The sequence below is a fragment of the Notolepis coatsorum genome, assembly GCF_963971535.1.
Source record: "Notolepis coatsorum genome assembly, chromosome: 8".
In the NCBI taxonomy this organism is placed as follows: Eukaryota; Metazoa; Chordata; class Actinopteri; order Aulopiformes; family Paralepididae; genus Notolepis; species Notolepis coatsorum.
In genome coordinates this window covers 44,635,521-44,657,870 of record NC_140172.1, presented here as the reverse complement: position 1 = coordinate 44,657,870, position 22,350 = coordinate 44,635,521, and the positions used below count along the sequence as shown (strand labels likewise).

The 22,350-nt window shown below is 41.3% G+C and overlaps 1 protein-coding gene across 2 annotated transcripts in view; it reads left to right on the top strand.

Annotated features, from left to right (window-relative positions):
• The first annotated feature begins 2,437 nt into the window (after positions 1–2,437).
• taok1b (TAO kinase 1b) overlaps positions 2,438–22,350 on the top strand; it is a 126,339-nt gene continuing 106,426 nt past the window's right edge. Inside the window, exons 1-2 of one of the 2 annotated variants that reach the window (XM_084320751.1) lie at positions 2,438–2,922; positions 4,050–4,125. The gene's annotated coding sequence lies outside the window, so the exon portion shown is untranslated. The remainder of the gene's footprint in view (positions 2,923–4,049; positions 4,126–22,350) is intronic. The other variant, XM_084320750.1, reaches the window with a different exon arrangement.

The following is a 22,350-nucleotide window of genomic DNA, read 5'->3' as shown; positions in this document are numbered from 1 at the left end:
TTCCACTTAGCAGTTACATTACAGGGATTACAAAGCACTACAGGTACACAACGAAATATCACACAACACAAGTTGCACTCGTTGTCAAAAGGCAACATACAAGCTAGTGACAACATAGACCCCAACAACCACAACATCACCTCATCATAATTATTGTATGAGGGAGCCATATCACATTATGTCATGTCATATCATATCTATTTTGTTAGGCTGTATTGTGGTGCTCTGGTATAAGCCTAAACAGCGGTGTTGGATAGAAGTTCAATTCTATTTTTCTGACAGTGCAGTCACATGTTGCCCCCACATGTTAACCACGGCACGCCACACACAGCAGGAAGGTCCTGGGTTCGATTCCCACTTGGGGACCAGGTTGCCGGGTTGCGGTGGGCACCCAGGCCTTTCTATGTGGAGTCTGCATGTTCTCCCCATGCTCACAAGGGTTTCCCCTCCAGAAAAAGAGATAAACCCAATGGAAAAATATGCAGAACAGATCGCTAATATTGCTGCGTCCCTGACGAAGACGGACATGAGCACTTGGATTGGTCCCCGGGCGCGGCCCCACACTGCAACCCATGTCTGTTCCAAGCTGCCCTTGGGGGGAAGGATGACGGGATGGGTCAAGTGCAGATAGGAAATGTCATGTGACCAAACAAAATGTATGTGTGTGTTTTCCTACAGGTATGTGTCACCCATCTTGCATGTGTGTGTTCGCTGCATGACAATGTAGCAAAGTCCAGTTTCATTAATTTTTGTAATATGATGTTCCAGACTCAGATTTGATATATTTCCATAGTGTATCATCTGGCTATAGATTAACTACTTTTTCAAAGCTAGTGTTAATTTGACACTGCATTCTTTAGCGTAGCTAAGAGTAAGATGTAACTTAAAATATCTTTGCTGTGAAGTACTTTGTAGTTTCTGAGTAGTTTCCCCAACACTACTAATAGAGCTCATCATTCATCACACGAATGGAAGCCTTCAGGTGCTCCAGTATCTATGCAGGCCGAGAACATCCAAGTGGAGGGGAAAAAACCATTCCCAGTTTTTTCCAGACTGGCGTAATAAATGTGAATGATTGATCGCACCTTGATAAAGTCATCCCATAAGTATGTTCTCTCATTAACCCTTGTGTGGTATTTGTGTTTTTGTTACTTGCAGTGTTGGGGGTCTGGTGGACCCACAACATTATTGGTATTTTAAAACAATAAAGCTGTAACAGTTCAGGTAAAAATACTCAACATATGTCAAAATTTTTCTCAATTACAAGCAATCTAGAATATGGTTAATATTTGCCATTTACCTCTGCTAGATCACATGTATCAATGAAAGGTTTGATTGATTGATTGATTGATTGATTGATTGATTGATTGATAACTTTATTAACAGATTGCAGAATGGGTACAGTACAGTACAGCTCAATACATACAATTGTTAAGGGGATGCAGACCAGAGAAAGCCTTTCGTCTTGTTTACATCAGGGTCCCCCATTTTCAATTCATCATAACATATGACATACACGACATACAGATAGACAGGTCTATTTGTTTTGTGATAAAATGTGATGTCTGTTAAATATATATAAATTAAACAAGGTGGAGGCAGACAGAGAAGGTATACAGTGAAGCTTTTTTACCATATTTACTTGTTTTCACCTACAATTTCCACAATGTTGGGTCCAGTGGATGTGTATAATCTAAATATGTAGGGGTGTGTGCACAGGGCAGTGTGCGACTGTGCGCTCAATGAACATTTCACATATTCTTCACATAAAATGAGCCAAGGCCAATGAGTGTCAGGTTAAAAAAAACTGTATAATACATTGTATAATTTATCCTTTAGTAAACGGGTCCCACAGACCCGAATACCACACAAGGGTTAAGAGAAAGAAAGTAAGAGAGAGAGGGGGTGAATATGAGGCCTCTGTTATCAGTCACCATTATGATTGCAGTGTTGTCTCCACCCCCGACATCCCCCCTCCCCCTCCAAATAGACAGTCCCCTCCCCACTGTATGTATATTTCTCTCCCACCCTGACCCACCCCTCATAATGTACAGTCTCCTGACCATCATATATACTCTCTGTCAGGATCTATGGGTAACTGTATATTTGCATATCGTATGTCACAAATGTATTAGTACTATACCTGTATGTCATGTATGTCCCTATGCCATAAATGTCATGATGTCATTATGTGTATGTCATAAATGTCACTATGAATTGAAAATGGGGGACCCTGATACAAGACAAACGTATTTCTCTGGTCTGCATCCCCTTGTACTGTATTGTACCCATTCTGCAATCTGTTAAATAAAGTTTTCATTCATTCATTCATGAAATTTGCAGTGGTTGGATGGCAAAGAAGATAGGGAGGGGGCAACTATGCGCGTTCTGGCTCAAGGGTGTAGTAGTAGCTGCACGGCACCAACAACACAGTGAACACAAACTCGTATAGAGGGTGTCACACGGGTTTTCTGTTTTGGATTAAAACGCTGGCAGTTGCTCTTCATCTTTGCAGCGTGGGGAAGTTTTTACATTTTTATTTTTTTAATGAGTTTTTTTGCACCTTGATTGTCACTGGTACTGGGAGGTGATCCTTGTCTCTCCGCCATCTTTTGGGAACTGGAGAGAGAAACTTATTGCCACGGTTAGCAAACCTCTTATCTCGCTAACGTTAGCGTTGCACCGTAAATAACCAGCCTGACAGCCGGGCAGCTCAGTCGCCTTTACAGTGGGCTAACACGTCAGCTAGCTCGATGCATTAGCCAGGCAGAACGTTGCAAGCTGCTGGATCCATACTCTTTGGATTCCCCTGCTCTGTGTGGCTGCTACTGTACTGTCTCGTTGTGTTGACCGGAGTAATAATCATCACCACCCCTAACTAACAACGGCCGTCCATGTTGTTCCTTCTTCCCCTTTGACTGGGTAAGTTGTGTTGTTATCGTACTGCGACCTATGCTTTGCGAACGTTAGTGCGTTCCCTGTATGCAGCATACTTGAAGGCTAGTTAGCACGCTAGCTAACCAAAGTTAGCTTTCTTGCTAGTTAGCTAAAAAACTTGCTGCTGTCACAACTTGTATGATGATGATCCCCGTCATGTCGTCCCTGGACGCCTTCAGTGGCGGCTATAACGTTAACCCCACATTGTGTTGTTATGGTGACATTAACGTCCATGTGTTAAGTAGTTGTAAACGTTACCCCAGTAACACACTGTGTGTGGCAAGTCAGCCAGCTAACATTACTGTCTGATTAGTTTGGTTAAACGCTAGCTACCAGTTAAGAATCGACAATAGCCGCTATAGCTAGCAGCTAATCCTCTTAGCAAAGCAGTGCCACTCCCTCAGTTTTTGTTTTTCTCTTTCTGACTGCAAGTCAAAAGGCGGTGTCTGTCTGTATGATAACAGTTGTTGTGTTATTCGCAAGGGGCATAATCGTGATCCTTGTCATCATAATTCATGGTGCCATACGGTGACTGAATACCTTAGGTAGTAGGCTAGTTGTCACAAACGTGTCCAGGCACACAGTGAAATGTTTACGAGCACACAAGCCAAGAGGAAGCTTGAAAAATCGATCAATGTCTCAAGTATGCCATCCTTGTGTAAGAAGCGACTATCTAAAGCTTGCATCATAGCTTGATGGCTGCCCTTGGCTGGGCTTGTGTGCATTTACTGTACGTGAGTCGCATTCCTCATTTTGTGCGTGTTAATATTGCGTAACACTGTCACTCTGCTAGCCTGGTCTTACAGTATGTGTCTGTTAGTCACGTTTGCATTTTCATCTAGATTTTAGAATAATCAGAACAAACCGTTCTATGTAAACACAAGCTTCATAGTTTACTTGAATATAGTTTTTTTGTAGACTCGTGTACCATTAGCCTACTGTAGACATGTGCAATTCACATTTGAGTGTTCTGTTTGACACATTTCAATCTTATTTCCTACTAGGCATCCTAGCTAACATGGCCCACACACGTATACTGTAGCACATGTCTTGGCTGGGCTCACACACTGTCACTGGATAGCTAATGAGAATAGTTTTTTTTTGCCCTCTAGGATTTCATTGTACCACCAGGGTCTCAACAATAATAATGATGATTCGACTTTGTCCATGTTTCGTGCAGCCTCAGGGGTAATGGCATGTCTGGGAGACGGTGCTACTGCTAGTGCCACACTGCCTACATAGTTGTCTTGTCTGTCCACTCTGTCTTCTCTCCCTGCTGGACAGCATCTGCTTGCTTACTGCATTTCTCACCTGCATTGATGTTTGCCCAATTACCTGGTCTGCTCCTATACCCTTTACCAGATGAAACAGCTAGGGCTGTCCTTGACTAAAGACATTCTTACTCAACTAATAGCCATTCTTACTCAACTAATAGCCTAGTCATAGCATTTGTAGAGTAATCGACTGGTTGATTTAATAGACACATCTGTAAAAAGATCTGCCATCTTTAAATCTAGTACAAACAGATGTGCTTATCTTTAATTTAATAGGGGGCATCCCTAGAAACACTGTCCTCACTACGAGGGGGGGGGGGGGGCAGCCCTAGAAACATCTTCCTGACTGAGGGGGGCAGCCCTAGAAACATCTTCCTCACTACGAGGGGTGGGGGGGCAGCCCTAGATCTAAAATGTAGATGATTTCAGTTGATGCTTGAAGATTCACATCTGTTCTCTCCAGTGAAAGTTGCTGTGGTTTGTATGTCAGTGGATTGTTATATCAGCCACAGGCCTGCCTGTCGCGGGACGGAATGTGGGCACACTGCATAATGGATTGAAGCATCTCCCAGGAAGAATGAATTAGAGACTTGAGAGGCAAAGCCAGCCCTGCCTGCCACAGTGCCACGATGTGTTGTCCTGTCAGCCACAGCAAAACCTGTATCAGTACACCAGTATTACTACTGTAACATGACAGAGCATCATGTGTTTCCTGGATGTCAAATCTGCCATTGCCTTATTTTGCATAAATCTCTTACTCCGTTGCTGACAAATGTACAGCAGTTTTTTAACCCCTGCATTGCACAGCACACAATCGCAAACAATGCATAACTTCCCAGGCCATTGCAGATTTTGTCTTTAAAAATCCAGGAAAACCCTTGTAATTAGGGGTGCACCGATATATCGGTCGGGTATCGGTATCGGCCGATAAGTGCCTTGTTGACTGCTATCGGCCTATCGGCCGATAAGCTCAAATGTGCCGATAGCAGTCGCCGATAAATAACCATCAATTTGTGTAGCGTCAAAAGGCAAAAAAAAAAATTCACTCGCGACCTACCTGCACAACGCCCGCCGTCCCCCACACACACACACAAGCTACTGCATCAAAGTTACTACTTATGATTAACAAGGCATTCGTTTTGTGGCATTAACGACGTTATATAGTTAGTGTTACACGGACAATAACATCAGCATATTATTATTACCCATAGCAGCAAGGCATTACTCCGAGTCCGTTCATAGCTCAGTTCCATTCCGTTGCAGCATGAGCTACCGGGAGGCAGAAGACTAACGTTACTGGTGAAAATGTGATTTACGTTGGAATACTCCTTTGCCAACTTGCTGTACTTTGCTTGCAGGTCTGCAGCCATTATTGCTGGATTATGAATAGCCCCAACTTTAGCCAACGTAACGTTATGGCTAAACCTTTAACATTAGTTAACGCTAGCTTTCGGTTAGCTGTTCAATGCTAATAACACAACCAAGCGAACCCATCAGAGCTCCCCATCAACACCGCTCTGTCGGGAGGATGGCATTTAAGAAAGTATCTGCTGTTAAAATGACACAAACAGTCGTTTTGTGGCATTAACGTTATATAGTTAGTTACACGTTCAATTACATCAGCATAGTATTTACCCGAAGATAGCAAGCAAGCCGTTCATAGCTCGGTTCCATTCCGTACCCAACTACCCATTCTGCAATCTGTTAATAAAGTTTTCAACCAGACAAATGTATAGAAAGGCTTTGTTTTATTATAACATTTGTTGCAGTCAAATCATTGTGTCTCGTTTGGCCATCCTGTGGAGCGCGCTGGTCGGCGGGCACTGCCGGGCAGCTAACGTATTAGCTTGTTGTGGTTCTGAGTTTGACTCGCATTCTCGCAAGCAGATCAATGGCAGCATGCCCCGAAGTAGAGAATGAATAAACGCTTGCCGATTGGTGGTAAGAACAGCAGGAGGTGGGTGCTAGCGGTGTGGCGTAATTGGCCGAATCGACTGTCAATCAAAATGGTTCCATTGCATTGGTTGAAAGCTCTGGTTGAGAGAATAGTATCCCGCTGCAGGCCGCCAGAATGGTTCCATTGCATTGGTTGAAAGCTCTGGTTGAGAAAATAGTATCCCTCTGCAGGCCGCCAGACGATACTGGGAGGCGTGTTGCTTAATGACAGCGGAAGAGTGCAAGGGCGCTTCCGCATTCTTCGCCGCGCATGCGCATGAGGTCCTCGCTTAGTTCAGACGCCCCATTCAACACGGTGAATCCCAAACTCGAAACTCCGTTAAGCTCCAGAGAGAGAGGCTGAAAACCGCCAGTTCTTGCCCGACGGATGGGAGCCGAATCGGGATCCGAGTTTTCTGATGAATAGCCCCAAAACATGGAGGTCGCGATTCGCGAACGGCGCCGGCTTCGCTGACCAGAGCTCTCTCAGATTCAAAATTGCAGCCTGGAACATACATGTTTCGGAACCAATGTGTAACTAGACAGTTACAATATAACATTTATATTAATTAACCCAGTTAATGCCTTAAGAGAAAGAGTCTGGTGGTCAATTACTACGGAAATGTTGTGTCTTACTAATAATAACTAATTCCGTGGTCAATATAAGTCTCTGTGATACTTTCTGAATATGATTTGGGAATGGGCAGGGTTATATTAGAAGAAAGACAGTGTAAACAATATAATTAACTCTGAATATAATAATGACGAAAAATAAACAGGATACACAACACAACAAGGAGCACTATCCTGTTTATTTTTCGTCATTATTATATTCAGAGTTAATTATATTGTTTACACTGTCTTTCTTCTAATATAACCCTGCCCAGCAGTCAACAAGGCACTTATCGGCCGATACCGATACCCGACCGATATATCGGTGCACCCCTAATTACAAGGGTTTTCCTGGATTTTTAAAGACAAAATCTGCAATGGCCTGGGAAGTTATGCATTGTTTGCGATTGTGTGCTGTGCAATGCAGGGGTTAAAAAACTGCTGTACATTTGTCAGCAACGGAGTAGGGCTGCACGATTAATCGTTTTTTAATCGAAATCGTGATTTGGAATGATGCAATTATCAAATCGCCAAGCCTGCAATTAATTTTTTTTTTTTTTTTTTTTTATAACCAGGAAGTCCCATTGAGATACAAGATCTCCTTTGCAAGGTAGACCTGGCCAAGATGACAGCAATAACATTTGCAATACATCACACAGCAATAAAATGTGCGATACATCACACAAGAACATAATAAATGTGCATGTATACAATACATCACATGTAAACACAAAGCAGAATAGTCTACATGATAGTAAAAGTGTATAATACAGGGTAATACAGTAATTTTGCAGTTGGGACCCGACTACAGAAAGCAGCAACATGCTTCTTGTAAAAAAAATTTAAAATATGTTATAATCGCATCGCAAATCACAATCGCAATATCTGTCAGAATAATCGCAATTAGATTATTTCCCAAAATCATGCAGCCCTACAACGGAGTAAGAGATTTATGCAAAATAAGGCAATGGCAGATTTGACATCCAGGAAACACATGATGCTCTGTCATGTTACAGTAGTAATACTTGTGTACTGATACAGGTTTTGCTGTGGCTGACAGGACAACACATCGTGGCACTGTGGCAGGCACGGCTGGCTTTGCCTCTCAAGTCTCTAATTCATTCTTCCTGGGAGATGCTTCAATCCAATTACGAAGCCGGCGCCGTTCGCGAATCGCGACCTCCATGTTTTGGGGCTATTCATCAGAAAACTCGGATCCCGATTCGGCTCCCATCCGTCGGGCAAGAACTGGCGGTTTTCAGCCTCTCTCTCTGGAGCTTAACGGAGTTTCGAGTTTGGGATTCACCGTGTTGAATGGGGCGTCTGAACTAAGCTAGGACCTCATGCGCATGCGCGGCGAAGAATGCGGAAGCGCCCTTGCACTCTTCCGCTGTCATTAAGCAACACGCTACTGGGAGAGGGATAAGGATACCATAAACATATTTCTTGATGTTTCCTTTTTTTAAGTAAGTAAAGAGGCATACAAATACAAACATACACATACAAATATACAGTAGTTTTTATTTAAAAAAAAAAATATTAAAAAAAATATTAAAAAAAATATTAAAAAAAATTACAAATACTTATTTTTTGCCACAAGTATCGGTATCGGTATCGGCCGATTGTGTTAGTTGAACAATCGGTATCGGTATCGGTGGCCAATTTTCATATCGGTGCACGGTGCACCCCTACTTGTAATAAGATTAAGCGAATTGTGTTCAGGGTGTGACTTTACCATCTACCTTAACACAATGCAAGCTGAACTGGCAATCCAATGGCAGTCATAATAATCATGTCAATCAATCAATCACAATAAAAATGCTTCATATAAATGTTCTTTTAAACAGAGAAAATCCACTCAAACAATGTATATTGTGCTATTCCAAATGATCTTGGACAGTTAAGTCAATATCTAAGACTTGAATTTGTGATGTCATCATCATCAAGACACCTTTTAGAGTTGGGTCTATTCTATTGACAATGAGTTCAAGTTTCAAGTTTCTTTAATAGTTGTCATACAGAAGTACAGAATACTTTCATACAAAATGCTTCTTACTGTTACGCTCCAGAGACTGTGCTAGACAAGATAGTATCAAATAACATAGTATAGCATGTAATTTAGAAGTAGAAAATGAGGTCACAGTGTTCAGTATAGACATATGTACAATGTTCGATGCAGAATAGACGTAACTGAGTTACCATATAATATACAATACTATGCAGTGTACTAATGTACAGTACTATATAGTGCAAAGCAGAAATGGGATGAGGTACAATTTAGGTACAATTTACAGTAAGGTGTACGAGTTGTAGTGCAATCCTTCATCAATAAATATAAAGTGTGGGGAGTGGGTGCTACAGTGTGTTTGTTTAAAGTGGGTGTGTGCTATAAAGTGTGTGGAGTGGGTGCTACAGTGTGTTTGTTTAAAGTGAGTGTGTGCATGTGGATGTGTGTGCTATGTGCGTTTGATGGTTGTTGTTGTGTAGTGTTCATTGTTCGTTTAGCAGCCTGATGGCCTGGGGATAGAAGCTTCTTCTGAGTCTTTCTGTGCTCGCCTTGAGACTCCGGTATCGCTTGCCTGACCGCAGCAGTTCAAAGAGGCAGTTGTTCGGGTGACTGGAGTCTTTAATGATTCTCTTAGCCTTGCCCCTGCAACGCTTGTTGTAAATGTTCTGGAGGGTGGGGAGCCCCCCTCCAATTGTGCGTTCGGCTGAACGTGTCACTCTTTGTAGTCTGCTTCGGTCTTGTGCAGTGCTATTCCCAAACCAGGAGGTGATGTTGCCAGTCAGGATGCTCTCTATTGTACATGAGTAGAAGTTCTTAAGGATCTTCTGACTGACTTGGAACTTCCTTAGGCGCCTGAGGAAGTAGAGGCGTTGTCGTGCCTTCTTCACAACACTGTCAATGTGTGTGGTCCATGTCAAGTCCTCGGATATGTAGGCTCCGAGGTACTTAAAGCTGTTGACTCTCTCAACCGGTGCCCCGTCGATGCTGAGGGGGCTGTAGTCCTTGACCCCCGACCTTCTGAAGTCCACAATCATCTCCTTTGTTTTGCTGACGTTCAGGGAGTTACTTAGTGACTGACTCTGGGCTCATAGGCTTAGCATATATTTATTTGATTACATCCAATGCGTTTTATTCAAATGTGTGGCTCACAGCTCTGAATCGGAACACGTAGCCGACCCATATCAATCGATATCAAATAATCAGGGATACTGTCATAGTGATACGATACCAGGAATTGTTCCTTTATTCACTGTCCATGGGGCAGCTCCAGGATTTGCCTCTTGATGACATCATCACCATCACTAGACTAGAGTATAGTCTCTTGTGTAGGGCTGGGCAATTAATATATCATCCATATCTAGGCTATATCAAATATTGCCCAAATTAACTGTGATATTGTGTCATGGATTTAGTTTATATAGAGAATTGTGATTAGAGATCAATGCAAATAGGAAGTCCCGATTTCTCACAAAATAATTTCTGAAATGATCGCGAATGTCAGTGATTGACTGTATCGCACTTCCCATTACCACGAAGGACTAACATGATAGACATTGATTATATTATCGGACATGTGATTTTCCATACCCAAGCAAATATTGCGATGTATATCAATATCGAAAGAAGGGATTATGAATGCTTGTCCATATCGCCCAGCCCTACTCTGGTGCTTCGATTAAAGGGATGGTAATAATAACAATTTTGGCACCTTATGCCCTATTTTCTACTAGTAGGCTAGGCTACTTACTAGGGGTGGGCATGAGTACGTAGGGATGCACCGATCTGACTTTTTCAGTCCCGAGACCGATACCTGGGCTTTGGGTATCGGCCGATACCGAGTACCGATCCGATACCCATTGTTCAATTAATAAACTGTATGCCTCACTGTGTGGAAGAGACTGGGATCATTATTTTGTGCAAGGCAACATCAGACTTGACTTAAAACATTACTTTCCTAACTTAGTGAAACAAAATGTAACAAATTAACACATAGATATAAATGTACTGAATTGTTATTTATTATTTATTATATATAAATATATATATTTTAAATCCGATATATATATGTTTTTACCGATACCCGATCCAGCTATTTTAGTCATATCGGGGCCGATATCTATATCGGATCGGTGCATCCCTAGGCATGAGTAATGTTTTCCTTGATGAAGCGCAGCAGCAATAATGAGAGACACACACACATGCTACCGATTTTATTATGTCTCACTAACAATGCACAGCAATATACCCAATACTAAATGCACAAACAAACCGCTGTTTTTATGTTTTAGAACTCTAAGCTAACAAACCTTTCATGGTAACGTTAAGTGTAATATCCATGCTCCACAGCTTCCTGCAACAACTCAGACCTTGCAGAATTTCAGAGCGAGATTTCAAAGCAAGTTTTCCGTTTCATTGCCACAAACAGGCACTTTTGGTAAACGTATTTGGTGGTAAGCCTAAGCCTAACTAAAAAATTAATAAATCAAGCACCCTCAAAAACCACTCAAGTTCAGTTGAAACGGCTAGTACTCGAGTAATCGATTACTCACTCCCATCCCTAGTACTTACCAGTGATATTGTCCATCGATAATCTTCTATTCTCAGCACAATCCATGCTGCTCTTCATACTGGAAAGTAACCTGCAGCTCCGCTTGGTTAGCCACAAACTAATGCAAAGTCAATTGAGACGATCTTCTATTCTGTACAAGTTCACTGACATAACTGAAACCTGCACAATTATAAGCTTGGCTTTTGTCAAGCCAACTTAAAATGTACACTTCCAACTATTCTTTACCACATTTACACTAATTATCCTTCAAATCAAGTCTTTACTGCTGGACTTGTATGGTAGAGCAAAATTGGAGGTTGGCTTGTGTACAGGGAGCGAAATTAACTTTTTGACTCACCGGCCAGTGGCTGGTAGATGAGAAAAATCTATCCGCCAAGCATATTTCTTACCAGCCAATTTTTTTAAATTTTCTTTTTTTTTATAAAATATATATATTATATAATCATACTTGTAGTTGTATTATCTGCGAGACATCGCCACCACGCAACAAGTCAAAATGCTCGCTATCTGCAAACGTTCACTGTCTGTGTGTATACTCGAGTAGCCTCCAGCTCCAGCAAGTATTCTCCGGCGCTGCAGCTGGACCCTATACTGTAGCCTCCAGCTCCAGCAAGGATTATCCAGCGCTGCAGCTGGACCCTACTGGAGCTAACGTGTACTAGGTAGCTACCTATCCAACGGAGGTATTATGCACTACTAGACTTGCTGGAGCATTTGTTGATATCGGGAGCTATCAGTAGCTAGCCGGCTAGATAACGGACAATGCCTCAGTATTAAACTAAAAGTGAATAGTTGACTGGGTCATTTTGTAACGGTAGCTAACGTTAGACTCTAGCCTCTCTGTTTACATGGGGTTGGGAGGGGCTGGAGGAGGGAGGAGCAGCGCGTTGCATGTCTGTGTGCTTGACAGCGAGTGAGAATTCCGCTAAGAATTGGATCATGTTATTCGATCGGTTTTCACATGACTGTTTCGTTGCCCGCCACATGGCGGACAGACCTCTCAGTCCCACCCGCCAAACGTAAAATCTGCCCGCCAATGGCGCTTGGCGGGCTTTAATTTCGCTCCCTGCTTGTGTACAACGTTTTGGGACTGTAGGTCAAAAGATATGGAAGTAGATTGTCAAAATCTGATCCATGTCACTAGTGCACCCTTATGGTTATGGCTAATGAACTCCACAATGCAGGGTACAATACCAAGCACAATGCATGGTACAAAGCACAATGCAGGGTACAATACAAAGCACAATGCAGGGTACAAGCACAATGCAGGGTACAACGCATAATGCAGGGTACAATACAAAGCACAATGCAGGGTACAATACAAAGCATAATGCAGGGTACAATACAAAGCAACTCCCAACCTATAGCCACGGCATGTTGTGAAACTCGTTCAAAATGATTCAGTCAAAGCTCAGGGCACTTTTACTCTTCTTGACATAGAGTGAGCTTATTTTTAGGAGTGACGGCTCAAGATTGTGGGTTTTGGGGCAGATTTCAACAGACCAAATTATATTTCTGTTGGCTCAGCTCCTTTCCGTCCTCGAGTCACAGTTCCTACTCTCAGTCGAATAGATAGTACTGGATTCCACTTCCATGGGTCTTCTAGTGCCACTCAACAGCTGTAAAGGAATGTGAATCACTACCCACTTTCAAAAACACTCTCAAAGAACACCTACGGGAGACTGCAATTCGAAAACTGGCCTCTACAAATGTCCTAACCCAGTTGTACAGTAAATGACCAAGTATGGCTTTGTCAGTATTCCAATGTACAGTGTGTCCCCCCTACCCAACCCCCCCCCCCCCCCCCACCTCCAATGTACAGCCCCCACCCACCCAACCCCACCCCACCCACCCAACCTCCCCCAATGTACAGTTTCTACGTCAAATGTATATACACTTTTTCTGGACACTTTTTGTATCACAAACGGTACTGTATTTGCAAATCTGATATGTCATAAATGTATAGATGTAGCAGTACTGTCTATCTGTATGTCATGTATGTCATATATGTTATGATGAATTGAAAATGGGGGACCCTGATGTAAACAAGACGAAAGTCTTTCTCTGGTCTGCATCCCCTTAACAATTTTATGTAATAATTGAGCTGTACTGTACTGTACCCATTCTGCAATCTGTTAATAAACTTTTCAATCAATCAATCAACTCTGTTAAGTACTATGCTGCTAATGTGTTTGATGTCTGGATCAAGGGTGTCTCTGTCTGTACGCAGCCTGTACCGGGAAGACAGCTCTTCAAATTGTGATTTAATATTTTGCGATACTGTAAGCAAGGTGCTATATTGCGATTTTCTGAAATAAAATTTTAGGAAATCTGTCGTAGTTTAAAAAACACACAACACATCTCCATATATGCATGAAGTGGTGTTATGATCGACTGAGTGGGCATGCTCTCCTCTGACATTTAAAGGTGGCATCCTTTATTGGCTTGATGCAGCCTTGCACAGTGTGAAGATATCCTTCTAACTAGGAATGCACCGAATATTCGGCCACCAAAGATTATCGGCCGAAAATGGTTAAAAAGGGCACTTTCGGCTTTCGGCCGAAAGGGTTTTAGCACCGAAAATATATCGCAGAATGTCAAATAACAGGGTTACGTTCGTAACTACTCTAGGGATGTCCCGATCACATTTTTTTGCTCCCGATCATGTGATTTTTAGGGATGCCCCGATCAAGTTTTTTGCCACCGATACCGATCACCGATCGTCTTGAGCCATATCGGCCGATACCGGTCCGATACCGATCGTTTTTGATTAATAAAAAAAATAAAAAATTATATATTATATAATTAGACTCGTACTTCTAGTTGTATTATCTGCGAGACAACGCCACCACGCAACAAGTCAAAATGCTCGCTATCTCCACTGTCTGTGTGTATACTCTTGCTTTGATCAAATCACATTCAGCTCTGCAGATTTACCCTAGGCTCTGCAGATATACCCTACTCCCTCAGCTATCCCCGTTAGTGACTGCGACGCAAGCCGGGCTTCGAATATGCATCGAATGAGTGTTATAAGACATTGATATCAGGAGCTGTCTGTAGCTACTGCTAGCCGGAAATATAACGTTAAGACAACGCCTCAGTGAACTATTTAGTTGAATGGGACATTTCGTTTTGAACAGTGAGCTAAGCTAACGTGAGCTAACAGAGGTATCATACACTAGTACTAGATAACTAGACTATTGCTGGAGCATTTGTTGATATCAGGAGCTATCAGTAGCTAGCCGGCTAGATACCGTTCAGTTAGACAATGCCTCATCATGTATTAAATTAAAAGTGAATAGTTGACTGGGTCATTTTGTAACAGTAGCTAACGTTGGCTCATGGAGGTCCCGTCCCACTAGACTAGACTAGACCCGTGTTTACATGCGTGCGGGAGGAGCTGGAGGAGGAGCAGACGCGCAGCACTGTGTGCAGCTCCCGGTGTCTGAGACAGAACTCAGCGAGTGAGATCTGTTTTGACGATCGGCGAAAATAAAGCATCATCACCGATCACCGATCGCATATTTATACTGATTATCGGCCGATAACGATAGGTGGCCGATCGATCGGGGCATCCCTAGTTATTTTAAGTATCTACCGATACCGATCTTTCCCGATCCGATTTTTTTTATTTAATTTTTTTAATATTTAATTTATTTATTAATATTTTTTTATCCCAATTTCTCACATTACATTCACCCTGAATGTTGACGTTTTCCAGGTGAAAAGTTAACTTCATTCAAGCGAGGCATTGCAATCCTTGACATAAATCATTTGGTGTATAATTAAATCAAAGGAAATGCGTTTGGGTCTGAGTGTGGCTGGTCTGCCGTTCTGCAGCTGGATACTATTGGTTTGTTTTCGCTAGGCCTGCCACGATAACAAATTTTGCTGGGCGATTAATTGCCCCCGAAAATATCGCGATAAGTGATATTATTGCGACCGGTTAGAGAATTTTTTTTGAGAAATTTATTTCCCAAAACTTTTATTTTGAAGCCCACCGCTCCGTCTTTTCCGGTGTTTTAGACTTTTATTTTGAAGCCCACCGACCGGACCGGAAGTATTGTTGTGATTATCCTAGCTTGCTGATGCTGCTGGTAGATCGACATGCTGCTAATGGGCTGGGGCCAGCTAACGTTAGCTTGCTGATGCTACTACTACTTCGACATGCTGCTAGTGGGCTGGGGCCAGCTAACGTTAGCTTGCTGATGCTGCTAGTAGATCGACATGCTGCTAGTGGACTGGGGCCAGCTAACGTTAGCTTGCTGATGCTACTAGTAGATCGACATGCTGCTAATGATAAAACAAATGTTGAGATTGTTGGTGAACAACTAACTTTAAGTTAGTTTTAACGTTAGCTACTAACGTTAAAACGCTAACGTTACACTACAAATAACGCTACTTGGTTAAAAGGAGCAACACTATTGAGAAATGTAGTTAAGCTATGTGGTGTTGCCCCACGGAGCTCCTGTGCTGTGCTCTCTGCTCTGTAGTAAAGCCAGCGGCCCGCCTCCCAACACGGACAGTGACTGACAAGGGGCACTGGTTCCGCCTCATTAAAACAAACGCGCAAATAGCAATTAATCGCGCCCGTCAAAATCATTGCATTAATTTTAATTATCGCGGCAATTAATCGATTTATTGCTTATCGCGGCAGGCCTAGTTTTCGCAATATTCTTCTGATCTGTGTGACAATAAATAAATGAATGATGATATGCAATTTAAAACCAAAACTAAGGCCTCAGTATGAGTTTAAGACGTGAACATGCCCAACATGGTCATGTTTGTTGAATAAAAAAATAAAGTAAAAAAAAAAAAAATCCCGATATTTTTGTCGATCCCGATCTTCGGAACATCCCTATTCGTAATCTAACTGGTTGTTTTGATGATGTAATCAAAACGAGGCTACAGACATAGCATGCGCAACGTGTAACATGAGCAGCTTGGCAGTTCTTCCTACACTCTAAAGCTTGTGATAACTCCTCTTGTCTTGGGAGTTGCGCTGTTTCTATGTAAACTCCGTGAGCAACACATCAAATAAATGCGTCTTTAACATGCTTTATATCCTCGCCATTACTATATGCCCGTCGCGGTTAAAAACCTTTTTAACTAACGTTAGCGGTAAGCTAGCTAACAACGCTTCCATTCCTCTTTCACTAGTCTCTCTTAAGCTACGTCATCCCCCGCTAAGAGTCACAGGAGATGTAGTAAATACAACAGTCCTTCCATGTAGGGCTGGGCGATATATCGAGTATACTACATGAGATGTAGTAAATTACTATATCGTGAACATTGAGTATATGTTGTCACGTTGCGGTTGAGATGAGACTTGCTTTAGATCAGAGCTTTCCTCTCATTTCATTATAGACGCAGACCAGCGCAGACCTTAAATGACATGCAATTGTAATTTCATTACACAGACCAGCACGGACCTTTAATGACATGCAATTTAATTGACGTGAGCAATGGGCTAACGTTAGCTGCTAACTAAGTTATCCCACATAACTAGGCTAAGCTAACTAGCGTTAGCTGCTAACCCTGGAAACGCTCAAAGCGGACTCCACGACACTAGTTCCATTCGTGAGGAAAGCGGGTGGGGTAATATTGATGAGGCTTGACAACAGAAGTTTAAACATAACTTCATATTTATTGGTTATTCGTTTCTTTATATTGGGCATCTAGTTCGCATCACCGTGTGTTCAACTTCCTGTGTTGACATTCGAGTGTGACATCATCACCTACGGCAGCTTAGACGCTCAAAACGCAAATGGGGGGGGGGGGGGGGCTGGCTCTCTCGCGCGCTCATTGCTCTCTCGCTCTCTACATTCAATGATTTAAAGTAGCCAAACGTTACAGTATAAATACTAACTGTGTAGTTGATGATATAAACATTTAATTTCATTAAATATTCTAAAATCATTAAGTCTGCTATAAGCCATTATCCCTTTGTGTGTGATTATTATTTTCTCACAGTGTGTATATATATATATATGTGTGTTTGGCTGAAGTGGATAGAAAACACAGTACTGTGCAAAAGTCTTAGGCACCCGAGAGTTTTTATATAAATAGTCTTAGATGTAAATAATTTTTTTTATTAGTGTGTCAGTACTCTTAGTACATTTTCATAAAATAATTTTTTAAAGCATCTTCATGGTTTAATAATGCAAACATATGTTGCAGGGACTTATCATCATATTTGGCGTGACTGTATGCATCAAAGGGTTAAATCAAGCATTTTTAAGTGCTTTAGAGGAAATGTCAAAATATCGCGATATATATCGTCAGTGTTTTCCCTGAAAAAAAATTCAAGTGCTGTGCTGCGCACACCCTGCTGGAATCCATATGCGTGCGCACATGCCGCCGGAATCCATATTAGCGCACGCTGCCGGAGAAATAACTTAAAACTACCTTAGAATTGTTCGAGATTATTCATGTTCATGTTCATGGAGTCATGTGCGTGTGAATTTGCTAGGATGTTTTTGGTGTGTCCGCTGACACTAGAAGTGCTCTGGAGGCCCAGGTAGCTGCATAATTGTACACTGCAAAAATAAGTCCAATATTCAGTCGAATTATCTTGAATTATCTTATTCCACAGATAATTTTCCTTATTTCTTTCTTGATTTTGGTCAATTTAATCTTGTTTTAAGAAAATGTTAATCTTGTTTTCTTAAAACAAGATTAAATTGACAAATCAGAAAAAGCTAAATTATCTGCCAGTGGGATAAGATAATTCAAGATAATTCTACTCAATATAGACTTATTGTACCAAATACAAGATATGTTCACTTGATAAGATAAATTTTTTGCAGTGTAGTTATAATCAATGTAAATGTCAATATTAATGACATGCCTCAACACTTGTACACTATTTGTACTGAACATGGATATAGATGATTTAATAGATAATATACATACTAACTGTCTAACATACACAAATCATAACACTACAACAGCACTTTACACCTAAGAAGTCTCAGTGGCATAGGCTACATTCTGCCTAGCATTTTATTTTCCATTTTCCAGCCCAAATGAAAAAAAAAGAAAAACTTTATTTATTAAAAAAATAATGTAATAGTCTACTCTAGTTCATAGCAGCGGCGGTCCTAATTCAGCAGCGGCACAGAATGCATATAAGGGAAACACTGATCGTGTATCGTGATATGGCCAAAAAATATCACGATATCATTTAGAGGCCATATCGCCAAGCCCTACTTCCATGTAGGCTAGACCGCTGTGAATTATGACTCAGTAACCACTACAGTAACATCATTAAGTCTGCTATAATAAGCTATTCTCCCTCTTGTGTTTGTGTGTGTCTTTATGCAGATCTTTATGCAGTTTTAAAGCACCTTGGCTTTGTTCTGAATGCACTTTGTTGTAGTTATCCTACAGAGAAAAGAAAATGCACTTTACTTTAATGCACATTTTGTTGTATGCAAAGAGAAAATGTTTAAATTGTACAATCTTTCAGCAGTCAGTCTGGAATTAATGTATGCATTCAAAAGTGCTGAATAAATGTTTTATGGGCCCATAATAGTGATTATTAATATTATTTAAGTGAAGTTTAGCCATAATCATGTATTTTGCTATAATCGGGTAGCTAAAAAGAAAAAAAAATACATTATATCATTTTCGGCCTTTCGGCATTCAATTTTCGGCCAACTGTTTCCTATTTTCGGTATTCGGTTTCGGCCAAGAATTTCCCATTCGGTGCATGATCATCCCTACTTCTAACTAGGGCTGGGCGATATGGCCTCTAAATGATATCGCGATATTTTTTGGCCATATCGCGATACACGATATATATCGCGATATTTTGACATTTCCTCTAAATCATTTAAAAATGCTTGATTTAACCCTTTGATGCATACAGTCACGCCAATATGATGAGTATAATAAGTCCCTGCAACATATGTTTGCATTATTAAACCATGAAGATGCTTTAAAAAATAATTTTATGAAAATGTACTAAGAGTAGTCTACTGACACACTAATAAAAAAATTTATTTACATCTAAGACAATGTATATAAAAACTCTTGGGTGCCTAAGACTTTTACACAGTACTGTGTTTTCTATCCACTTTAGCCAAGCATATATATATATGTATATATATACACACCCTACTGTGAGAAAATAATAATCACACACAAAGGTATAATGGCTTATAGCAGACTTAATGATTTTAGAATATTTCAGATAATGAAATTAAATGTTTATATCATCAACTATCCAGTTAGTATTTATACTGTCTGTATCGTTTGGCTACTTTAAATCATTGAATGTAGAGAGAGAGCGAGAGAGAGAGAGAGAGAGAGAGAGAGAGAGGGGGGGCGAGAATGAACAAGAGAGCCAGCCCCCCCCCCCCCTCGGGTTTTGTTCTAGGTTCGCGTTTTGATTGTCTAAGCTGCCGTAGGTGATGACGTCACACTCGAATGTAAACAGGAAGAGATGGAGACACACAGAGATGGAAATTGAATGATATACTTAAACGAATAACCAATAAATATGAAGTTATGTTTAAACTTCTGTTGTCAAGCGTTGTCAATATAACCCACCCCCTTTCCTCACGAATGGAACTAGTCTTGTGGAGTCCGCTTTGACCGTTTTCCAGGGATAGCAGCTATCGCTAGTTAGCTTAGCATAATCCTAATGGATACCTTGGTTAGCAGCTACCGTTAGCTCATTTCTCGTGTCAATTAAATTACATGTTATTAAAGGTCCGTGCTGGTCTGTCTAATGAAATTACAACCGCAACATTATATCGCACTGTACAGCCCTGACTACACTAACGTTAGCCTATAGCTCCGCCGTCCCTGCTACACTCGGGACCAATACACTAACGTTAGCCTATAGCTCCGCCGTCCCTTCTCGAGGAAAGCACTGCGAGTGTCTCTCGGCCGCGGGCGGCGCCATATAAACTAAATACTCGATGTTCGCGATATAGTACAGTACTACATCTCGGGTAGAACAATCCGCGATACATCGCGTATACTCTATATCGCCCACCCCTACTTCTAACACCTTTCTAACCTCTGCTGAGAGGAGCGCTGCACAGATGGTACAGATTTGTACTGCATGCAAAAACTGCAAGGTTTTTGCACAAAACTGCATGGGATTAACATAAAGCATGTCTGTAAAGGGAAGATTCGTGGCTACCCCATAGGACCCATTATCATTCAGATATCTTGAGGTGAGGCGTCTAGGGACCTCTTTCAAAATGGCCATGCAGAGACTGCAGAGGCTCCCTTGGGTCTCTGATGGTTAATTTAAAAATCAATTTGTGTTTTTGAGAATCGGTACAGTATCACAAAAGTCAGAGTTTATAGCTACCTCTTGCTTTGAGTAAACTGTGGTTTTTGTGGTAGATTTATCCCAAATGAAAAAAGGACCACGGAACTAATAAATGCAACTAAATATTGTTACTTTTCTCCCAAGAGTAGATACGACAAATGCAAACCTTGCTAGTTTTAGTTTAACTTTTTTCAACTAATTTTAGACCATGCCTCACATTGCATCCTCCTTGGCACTATTGCATGTGCTCACATTGTGATGACAGTGTTTATATGATATATCCTTCAGGCCTAGATGAATGGATTTCAACCGTTCACTTCCTTTAAGCAACGCTCTCTGTAATCAGTCTGGGAAACAGCCCTATGTCCACCCTGCCCCAAGCTTAGGCTGGGGAGGAAAACCTGATTTGCTGGACCCTTTTGGATAACAGCACCTGGAGGCCATGAAACCAATCTTGTCACTGTTGAAATAGCTGTATTATAATACCTCAACTCCACGTGGCACATTCACCCATTCTGGATCCTACTATGTTTTAAGCATGATTTGACAATGATGTCGGCTGCTGCTGATCTCGATTGGAGCCTGAAACACTTTTCTAATGAATGTGTCTCTACTAGGGGTGGGAATCACCAGAGGCCCCATGATACGACATTATCACGATACTTAAAGGAGCATGCCAACATTTTGGGAAATTAGTTTACGTCTTCTCCAGAGAGACACAAATATAGATACCAGTTTCCTCTCTGTGCGTTCAGTAGAAAGCTATCTGGCTGCATGTTAGCCTAGCTTAGCACAATGAATGGAATCAGACATGTACGGGTAGCCTTCGGGAGAGGTGTTAGTTGGACAATGTGTAGGCTACCCGTACATGTCCGCTTCCATTCATTGTGCTAAGCTAGTAAGGCTGACCTTCAAAGCTTTTTATTGCAATCGAAGCTTCGGGGCCGAGATTCTCTATATATTTTTTTATCTCAATTTTCTTTTCTAAAGTGACTACCGTAATTCCTCTAATAGTAACCCCGGCTTGTATTTGTTTCAACTGTAGCGGATACCAGGCTTGTATTAGGAGGAGGCATGTATAAGAGAGAGGCCTATATTTCTAATTTTCAAACGGATCATAATGAATAAATCAACATTTTGTGTCAGTTTGAACCCAGTAAAATGTACTGGGTTCATTTATTGAAACCGAGTACTGTATGAAATACGGTAGTAAACAGTGCAATTACAGGTGGTCAAAAAAAGTAAAATAAAGTAAAATAGTGCAATCACAATACTGGTATAATAATAATAACTTCGTTTTATACAATTCTGAGGTAGGCTTACTCTCTTGGTAAACATTAACACCATACCATTATATGGTATTTACTGCACAGCCAGGCCAGCATAGAACAACAATAACAAAATATATTGCCTATGGTAAATCCGTTGAGGGAAATACCGTAATTCCTCTAATATACATGAAACCCGGCTTGTATTAGGAGGCCGGCTTATAATTGCTTAGCTCAACAGCGCACCCGGTCATTAATAGAGACCCGGTTTTTAATTGAATACCGGTTACTATTAGGGGTGGGACGATACATCGATCCAGATCGATACATCGATGTAATTATCAACAATCGAATCGGATCGATGCGATGTAATAAGATCGATTCATATCGATACTCTTATTTTGAAAATCCTGTGGCGAGTCTCATATCCGCCCAAGAACAACAGCAGTAGCTCC